The sequence below is a fragment of the Sander vitreus genome, chromosome 24, assembly GCF_031162955.1.
Source record: "Sander vitreus isolate 19-12246 chromosome 24, sanVit1, whole genome shotgun sequence".
NCBI classification, from domain to species: domain Eukaryota; kingdom Metazoa; phylum Chordata; class Actinopteri; order Perciformes; family Percidae; genus Sander; species Sander vitreus.
The window spans coordinates 14,982,203-14,992,360 of NC_135878.1; the positions used below are offsets into that span (position 1 = coordinate 14,982,203).

At 41.7% G+C, this 10,158-nt stretch overlaps 1 long non-coding RNA gene across 1 annotated transcript in view; it reads left to right on the plus strand.

Moving 5' to 3' along the window:
* LOC144512946 (uncharacterized) overlaps positions 1–10,158 on the plus strand; it is a 433,981-nt gene that overhangs the window by 142,277 nt on the left and 281,546 nt on the right. The gene's annotated exons all lie outside the window — the stretch shown is intronic.

Sequence of the window (10,158 nt, forward strand, 5' to 3'; positions counted from 1 at the left end):
TCTGCATTATAGAAACGGACTGCAGTATAGATTATTAACAGGACGAGTGTGTGGGCGCACGAGCTAGGGCCCTTTTTTCTTAGTTTGTGTTGCACTTGCTCTCTTCATTTTTTTTTTGTTTGCTTTAATTTGCATCTTGTCGGTTCTCTGTACAGTATTTAGTGGACGGATCGGATTTGTTTAAAGACATTTTACAGATGCATTTAACGTCCCTTTGCCTGTTTCCATTGTTCAGTGATACTGTCAGGTCTAAAACCTTGAAAACAGCTGGTGAGTTTGGCACCAAAACTACCAAAAGTACATTTCTGTAAAACCTTAAAACATATTCGAGCCAGATGATATGACTGTGGAGTATATTTCAACAATGCATGCTGTTTTTTTTTTCTTCTTCTTCAAATGTACTCAAAACAATCTAAATATGTTGTAAGGACGGCCGACACGCATTACAAATATGAAATATCCACGATTTCCCCTCGACTATCTTTCAAACAAGCAATTTCATGAATTTTCTTTCACTATATCTGTTTTGGGTCTACTTTTCAACCTCCCAAATAGCTCAAATTTCTTAAGAGCAATGGACAATATCTTGAATATTTCATGACATACTGTAGGACAATGGGGGGGGGGAAGAGAATTGAAACTGATAGTTTTACAATCGGTCAGCGCTGTGTTTTGGCATCACTTAAAAATAATGTCACTCTTAACTTTTGAAGTTGTGAATCGGGCCATAATAAGGAGGACTGTTGGCATCAGTCTTGCCACTGTATCTGTACTGTGAGCTTAAGCAGCTCAACTATATTTGAATTCAGCAGTTAAAAAAAAAAAATCCACTAGCAGTAACAACAGAAGCTGCCGTACTGTAAGTTAGACCTCAAAGATTGTACAACTTGGCACAAGAGATAAAAAAAAAAAAAACCCACAGTACTTCAGCTGAAAGTCTAAGAAAGCAGCAGACAGGGAATCTGGACGCATATTGAAAAGGTTTATTCCTTCTTTAATTTTGGAAGATGTGAGAGTACAGATGTGGGAGAAGAACGCACCTCTTCCCCCCCCCCCCCCTTCTTCGGGATGTGCATGTGATGTGATTGGGTTGGATTTGCGTCCATCAGCGCCAAGTCAGGAACGAGCATGCTCGTCTTCCCTGCCTTGTGTCAAACCGCGAGTGTATTTATACTTTGATAGGGCAAAATGGAGCAAAAGGGTAGGGGAAGGAAAAAAAAAAATCTCCTGTCAGCTATTCTTACATAAAATATTAGAATCCTCATTGTTATGAAGACTTGCACTGAGAAAGCCTAAGCCTCTTGACTTATGAATTTTAAAAGTATCCAAAGAACTGAGAGAGGGGAAGCCTTTTTTTTAACCCCCCTACTGACCTTAATCTTAATAGGTCTGAGACAGGTAGAGTGATAAATGGACTAAACAGATTTCAGTTGAAAAGAAGAGCTAAGCCCACTTTTTCCAGAGGGCTTGCATGGGCTCTTATCGCTGGCAGGCGACAAACAGCTCCAAACTCCAGGTTCCAGAGGAGCGTTTGCGGCGCCCAGTGCCAGCTGGGCTAATGCATAGATTAGTTTACAAGTTTGGCTCCAATGCCAATTGGATTAAGCCTCATCATGCTGGGTGTGTTTCCACATTGTTTGACAGTCTACATACGGTCAGCATCAGGCGGTGAGCACCGCTGTGATTGACTTATGCTAAATCCCTTCCCTTTTTTTGTGTGTTTATCTGAACACATTGTGACCAACGTCAGCGGGGTTGAGCACTTTTTTGTGTTCGTGACGTGTTGTGCTTACTGTTTAGGGCTTTAGAGCGGCATCTTCAGCGCCAGGAAGCCTTTATATTCCTAAAATAGGGCCCATCTTTTGCCCTCGGGCTATGTCTTTTGATATCCGGGGCCCCGATCCCCCTGTTTATAAGACGCGTGTCAATATCTAAATATCACTGACAAGAGACTGTATCTAATGCCTCTACACTGAGCTATAATCAGAGTTATCGCTTTGAACTAGTTCACAGAAAGGTGCCTTTATTTTCCCAAGTAAAACTGGTTTGGTCTCCTTTAAGACTCTACTTAAGGTTTATTTGATTAAGACTGGAGCGGAGCATGGGAAATCAAGGGTGGGGGGGAACTGACTTACAGTGGCATTCCTCAGTAATATTTATACCAATCCCTCGGCTTGTAAATCATTTAGGCACTTTCCCACTCACGTATGTCTCCAAAACCGTGAATTTAGGGCCTCGTAATAATAAACCGTACCTCCCGCTCGGGCATTGTCTCTCGTCAGATCAGAGGAAGAGGGTCAAGAGCAACTGGACCTCTAGGGCACCCCAGGGACTCCCTCCCCCCTCCCCCCAAAACCCCTATCGGCTCTGCGGTGGGACTGCCGCAGAGGCCTTTAATTGTTATTTCAGCATCACACCTCCCCTCAACCCCCCCCTTCCCTACCACGGTGTCCGGGCAAACAGAATGGTCCTGATAGTTGTGTAATGAGAGGCAGCGTCCGGAGGGAGCAGGCCAGTGACTTCCAAATACATTGCCCTTGTTAGCAATGTTTGGCGCACTGCTCCGTTGTTACAGATGTCGGTAATAGAGCGCTAATAGAGATCCATTACCCTTAGGTTGCTTGCGCGTGTGTGTGTGTGTGTGTGTGTGTGTGTGTGTGGGAGAGGGCAAAGAGCCCCCATAAGATTACTACACTGGCTGACCTCTGCCTCCCTCTAAAACTGATTATTTCATTTGATCAAGCCCAAAGGTGGTGGCGGGGTCCGGCGTTGATAAGCGACTGCGATTCGATTATCGCCCGCCGTCATCTCAGATTCAGGATTACAAGTCCGCTTTTGCCACGGAAAATATTAGTCGAGAGGAAGGCAGAGAAGGAAGCGGGAGAACAATAGAATAACAAATTGCATGTTGCCCTCAGGACAGAAGGTAGACAGAAACATTAAATTAATGAGCCCAGAAGAACTTTGTCACAAATGAATCGTGTAAATACATTGATCTTCTCTCCTCTCTAGTCTATTTGCCCCCCCCTCCACACACACACACACACACACACACACACACACACACACACACACACACACTCCTTGCCAGCCTTAATGATCTCTTCCCCTACCATTTTTACATTGCAGAGGAAAGCAAAAAAAAAAAAACCTGTTCTGTTTTTTCACCGGCGCTGCCTCTGTAAACACTCTTCCTTCTTATCTGCACGCTGCCTTCTCCCTAGGCTATGGAGCAGATTTTTCATTTAGCTAAAAGCTCGGTAAGAGGTCTATGAGAATGATAATCCTACCACGGGTCGCAGCTGGCGTTTCCGCGGCGCGGATGATTAGTCGGGAACATTTTGCATTCGACCTGGAGAAATTCTCTCAGTGGGAAGTTAGCATCCGCTTACTGTCTTTTTCAGCGAGGCCCCACTCATGGCCCTCATCCCTCTCTCTCTGTCTACACACACACACACTCACTCTCTCTTTCTCTCTCTCTCTCTCCCTCTCTCTCCAGAGGAGGCTTTCATAATGGATGATGAGGAAAAAATTCAGCATTTTCCTCCCTCTCTTCCTCCTCTCCAAATACCGTCACAACTGTCACTGTGCATGACGCCCCTTGACCTTCATCAAATATATTTCTAATTGCTTCCGACGGTGTATTGGCACTCTGCTGGCCCAAGGGGCCCCTTTTCGGCGCGCCACAGAGTGATGTAAGATATCCGACACTTTTCTGCAGGTATGGAGCGAGACTCAGACAGAATTAAAGGTGGCGAATGGGAGGAACAGGTCATGAATGCACTTATCTCATTTGTCTGGCAGGTTTAAAACGTTTATTAAAAGGCCCTCAGCCCTAATTCCCTCAAGCAGGTGTAAGCTTACGCTGAGGTGTGAATTATATCCAATCGAGTAGATACGCTCGTAATATGATGAACGCGAGCTAAGCTTTTCCAGGTGGAAATTGAATAACTCATGGTTTTCTGGGCATAATCCATCCATGCATTGTCAAAGACAAATAGAAGGCTTCAGTTGCCTTTTTGTGCAGAAACACTTCTCGCAATAAACTGCATTAGTGGCTTTACACGGCTCTCAAATGACACAAATACAAGTGCACGGAATCCAAACTCTACGGTTGTGTACTGTACGTGCCACGGTCTTGTCGGGGAACGCGTTTATTAAAGGACATCTTAACGTGGTGTTGTCTTTGGGTCAAAAATGACCCTCCGCTGTGTTTAACAGAATAGAAAACTCCCTACATTTAATTTTTTCAATTTGAAATTCGATGCATCTAGTCTTTGTGATGCAGAGATATCTTGGTACTATTTCTTGACAAAAAAAATATTGTTTACCACATATACAGTACCTTTTAAAAAAATAATACTTGTAATAAATCTTCACTTTAGTCAAGAAAAGCATTATTACAGCTGTGTTGTAATAAAAACGAGTGGTGTCACCACTGAATAAATGCAGACTTCTGCAGTGTGAAGAGGGGAAACTCAGATATTCAAACACTTTGTGATCAATCACTGGCTGTTTCTTCATCCCGTAGGCATATATTTCGGGGGGGGGGGGGGGGGTTAGTTCACTAACTGAGCAGCTTTGCATGAGAGAATTTCATAACGGCCTAACAGAAAATGTTCTTTATTTTAACTGTAGCGACACACATCATTTCTGTTTTGAATTACAGGGCGGTATCTGGGTACCGAGCTGCCAGAACTTTTATTTTTGGGATTGGTTTCTTAGAGTGTAGAAAATCAAGTATTTGATGCTGAAACCTTTCTGGGGGACGACCCCCAGAGCCCCCGGTTATAATGTGTCTTTCCCTCCACCCGCCAATGTTGAAACAAAACCTACGCTTACCTACCTACCTAAGCTTTATCCAAAATAGATCTGGCATTCAAAACTCAATTCATCTGCTTTATTTTTAAGGGGCTTAGTCTAGGCGGGCCATTTTTGACCGGGAGGACAAAGGGAGTTCACAGAAAGTGAAGGCAACATTAAAATGTTGTTTGGCTCCATTTGGAATCAAACCCCTGACAACTCAGCCATTTAAAGATGCGCTGAAGGAACACATGGAGCTTTCTGCACTTTTGGTGCCCCAGGTCACATCACAACAGGCCCACAGTTGATGGACAATGTTCACCCATGCAACAAACTCAGAATGGGTATTTGCTTTCCTCCGAGCATCATCTGCCACCTGGCTTTAGTTATGTATACAGCCACGGCTATTCCTGAGAGAATTCAAAGAAGCAATGTAGACATACAAATTCCATTTGACTAATTAATTTGAATGTGAACTCAGTCATGTGAATATTTATATAGATTTATAGTTTTTATTTATTTGAACCCAATGATTCACGTACTTTCCTACTCGACAACGGTAAGTAGTTTCTTTCTGGAAGCCGCCATGCAACTACAGGAGCGAAATGATAACACTCGTGAATTATATATATGCAAGGGTGTAACTTTGGTTTGAGAAGTGATTGATAGATTCTTCCAGAAAAAACAGTACTGAACTACGTATAAGAAAAAGATGTCTTACTTTCTTTATTGTTAAAAATATTGGCTGATCACTTAGACTTATGAATAAAATAATATCAAACAAATTTGAAAGTGTGTGTGCGTGTGTGTGTGTGTGGGGGGGGGGGGGGCATGTCCCCAGTGTAAATTACGCCCTATTATATATGTATATGACTATAATTTGTATCCTATCACCACTTCTGCCTATAGACGGTCTAAAATCAGCAGTAACATACAGTCCCTCCTACTGTTGCATTCATCACCTGACATGAACTATGGCACCATGTTTGCATCTGTTTTTTTTTTTTTTTTTTTAAACTTAATGTGTAGACATAATTGTTCACGCTTGCCTCTGACTTGGACTTGAAGGCCGATTTTGACTTGCAGTCCATGCCAATAGAAAATGAGAAGAATAGTCCTATTCATTGCAATAATTAGCTGCACAATAGAGCTGTGTTTGTGATACACGATGCTTTAGTCCGTTTGTTGCTTGAAATGCTTGACTTATGATCAGGGTTTGCAGAAGGGGTCTCTAGTAAGTGAGTGAGTGCAGTTACAAAGTGCTTCACGCGCACATGCGCTATTTCAAAGAGTAACAACAATGTTTTTTATAATATATTGCAACCCCTTCTTGATTACCTTCCTAATGATATTGTTGATCTATTGCAGAATGGGCATCCGCACCTTGCCTTTATAACGTATTTGTGTGTTGATGTAACATGTACAGGGTACATTATTACTCGTTTGTAATTTCCAATCCTTCAAACCTGTGTGTTTTTAAGATGGAACGTTAGAACATCACTTTTGGCCAGTTTTGACAGCTCTTAATGTGTATTGGATTGATCAGATAAAATGGAAGGAGTCTTGTGTGTGCGGTCTCACAGTCGTTTGTTTGCTTTCCTCACTACCGTTTTCAAGCTGAACAGCCAATCAGATGGATTGTGATCGCGGCCGACGCCGATTGACCCCAAAAAAAGGCAGGCGCATGGCACCGGTGCGGGACACACCGCACAAAAAAACAGCCATCTTCTTTGTTTTCAAGTAGCAGGGAACCGTCGCAACTCTGCCGTCATTATGTTAAGCCCGCCCAGCGACTCTATACATGATGTGATTGGTCTGACCAGAGTTTTTCCAGCTCGCAAGCCAACGGAGAGTTGCTAGACGACCCTGGCTGCAAATTACATTTGCTGCTGCTAGGGGGGTCTAGATCTGGTGGTCTATGTCTGTACACTTTTAAAACCAAATTCTCAAGATTTCTGAGATATTTACTACATTTAAGTAGTACTCAAGTACTCTACTTACTATACTCTAGTACTATACTTTTACTCCTCTAAATCTCAGAGGGTATTTTGTACTTTTTACTGCAACACATTTGTCTGACAGCTTTAGTTATCTTACAGATTCAGATTATGAATGCAAAATACAATAAACTGATAAAGTATGAGGTATTATTCTATATTGAACTACCCAGCAGTATATAAAGTAATCAAAGTGAGCTCCACCATAAAGTGATGAACACGTCAATGTTTCAGTAATTATAATACGGGAGTATTTGTTTTATAGAGTATTTTTTATTAGGAGGATAAACCTTAAGACAAATACACAGAAAATACAAAATACATTCACGCATACACACGGCATTCCCAAACCCAACTACTCCAACGCCAACTTACATACAGTATAATATATTCTGAAATGGGCCATTTTGCATGATGAGTTTTGATACTTCAAGTATATTTTGATGCAAATACTAGTGTACTTTACATCAATGTTTCTTTTTGACATAGAAATTATTGTAATTTTTGAAATGTTTACACTGTGGTATTACTACTTTTAGTAAACTTTTATTTATTGGAGTACCACTGATTTCAGTTCAGACCAAAGATTTGCGATGAAACATTTTTTCGAACGTCGCAGGAAAAGGTCTGAACCGGCCCATCTCAGCTGGTTGAAATGCAGGGTTTTAAACGGAGGCTCAACAGTATGTGGTGGAGCGAGCTAGAGAGTAACTGAAGAGAGGGAGTGCCTCAGACAAAGCCGTGAATCAGAGAAATCAAACGTTTCATCACTGGAGATGTAACTGTAGCAGGCATCTTAATATCACTAACGTTATCCACATTCATATTTAGACGCAACAAATGATAATTCCAGCTACAAAAAGCCTGGAAGTCGGAAGTTAGGACAGAAATACAAAGAGTTGTTGCTATGGAGATGATACACCGTCTCATCTCATTTGTGTGAACTGGCAGGTTTCAGAATCGGAACAAAACGTGAGTTTTGAAAACGGACTTAAAACAGATAAATGAAGCATAGATAAGACTTTATTGTCCACCTTGGTGGAAATTTGTATTGTGGTATTTTTAAACCAGTAAAGACGGCTATGACTATATATAAACACCCCCTCAGTTGAAATGACTTGTGACCGCGTAACAAATGTTTAACTTTAGGGTGAATTTCTGAGGAGTTCCTCCAATACTGAAGCGCCATTGTCATCCCGGGCTCAAAAAATGCGAGAAAAACATGTTGGATGAATACAATCATGTGACCAGAAGTAATGACAACCGTGACCCATTTTGCACGATGATAATTAGCCGTCCACCGCCACAGGGCGCTGACCTCCAAGCAGGGATGAAAACAAACCCACGGATCTGAAGGCGCTCTTTGTCACGCAGGAGTACACTGGCATCTAACATGCCTGGGACTTGCTCACATTCATTGTGTAATATATTTTAAATACATTGTGTGGTGCATACATATGTGCTGTGTGTTTCGGCTTAAAATGACTCTTTATGTCTTTATTTTCTATGAAGTCTGACCCGAGACAAATTTCGAATCATCGCACCAATAAGTTTCTATCAGCTGTAACGAAATCAACCTTCAGGGCCCCTTTGGGATCAGATTTAACACCATCACACTCTCGGTACAATAAAAACGACATTATTTCAACTTTCTGGTTGTGACATCGTTTCAAGTTTCCTCCAGGCGTCAGAAGATAAAGACTTCTGTCCTGCTCTGATTCATTTCTAGCTACAGTTGTGTAATCTGTTTATTTTTTTTCCTTCAGATGCAAATGAAGTTCTCCGTCAAGTCACATGAACTCTAAACTTATCAGATTTAAAAAAAATAAATAAAAAAAACCCCACTTCAACAGCAGCTCCCATTTACTGGGATGATAGGAACCTTAACAAGCGTGTGTGTGATCCTGGACTCTTATCAAATGTATAATCGCGATACTGAATCAAAATAGAATGAAAAAGGCAGATCAGAAAAAGTCATTTAAATTTTTGTCATTTGAACATCTCAAAAACCTTGAGGCGACATTTGATATGCGGTTACACAGTCCTCTCGAAACACACTCTCTTGTCGCTGTTGGACGTTATAACTTCATTCACATCATTGTTATTGATATGTATTTGTGATCAAAGAGTTTCAGTGCAGAAGTTGGACTTTTGAAAGGGTTTTATGTGAAGTTAAACCATCCTTTCCTCCCAACTTCTTATTGCTGAACACCTTCCAATAACGTTAGCTTCAAAATCCTTTTAATTACCATTCTTTCAACTTAGCACTCTTTAAAAAATGTAAAACCTAATGATAGGCCAAAATCTTCTATCCCGATATCAATTGATAACGATATATATCATGATACATTTTTCTGGTAATTCAGGAAAACAGTTTCAAGTCAAATTATAGTGAAAAACAAAATGTTTTTCCCAGCTTATATACTGACTATGTTTACAAACAAATCTGCAATTCTTCAAATGATATTCCCTCAAAATGTTTCACAACAGATTTTCTGAGAAAATTGAGTCAGTATGTGCTTGTTATTATCAATTTAGACAACGTGATTGTATATCACGATATCTCCATATATGATTTCATCACGATATGATTCCATTGAAAGACGATCAATCATCATATTGACTTATCGCCCAGCCCTACCTAATGAACATGATTGTTGACCTGAGCCACAGTATATTAGAAAACCAAATCAGGGGAAGTTTAAAAATGGACTTTAGAACCGAACACACTCGCACTCCTGACTCCTGCATCATCTTGAAACCTCAAGTTGCGGCGAGGAATTCTGAAGTCCCGTCTCGAGTGAGAAGCAGAAAGGGAGACGAGATTAGAAACGGGAGAGAAACCTGGCACCGCCGCGGAGAGCCATAAGCGCCCGAGCCCCGGCTCCCTCCGCCGCTGTCTTGCGCTGTAAGTCGCTGGGAGTATCGCACCTACCAGGCAGATCGGGAAGAATTCAAACACCGAGTGCCAAGATCTTTATGTGGATTTCCCCTACTTCCAAATAGCTTAGGATAATTCTCCGTCTAAGCTAATACCTGGTGAGGAAGTAAAGCCTGAAGGATGGGATTATTTAATATGGCATTTTTTAAATGTGTGACACGCTAATCACATCTCAGAACAGGAATACTTCAACCGTTTAACTTTCGTCAAGGGAGGAGAGATGGGTTTTTTTGTGGGGGGGGAGTAAGTCTTCAAAAGAGAACCCCCCTTCCTTCCACCGCCACCTCATACCGCTGAAACCTGCTGCAAAAACCACGATGACAATGACACATTGTGGTGCCTTAAGAAGGGGGGCGGGGGGGGAACCAGCGAGGGAGGACGACAGAGACAGAGTAACCTCGAGTGCACGAGTGAGGG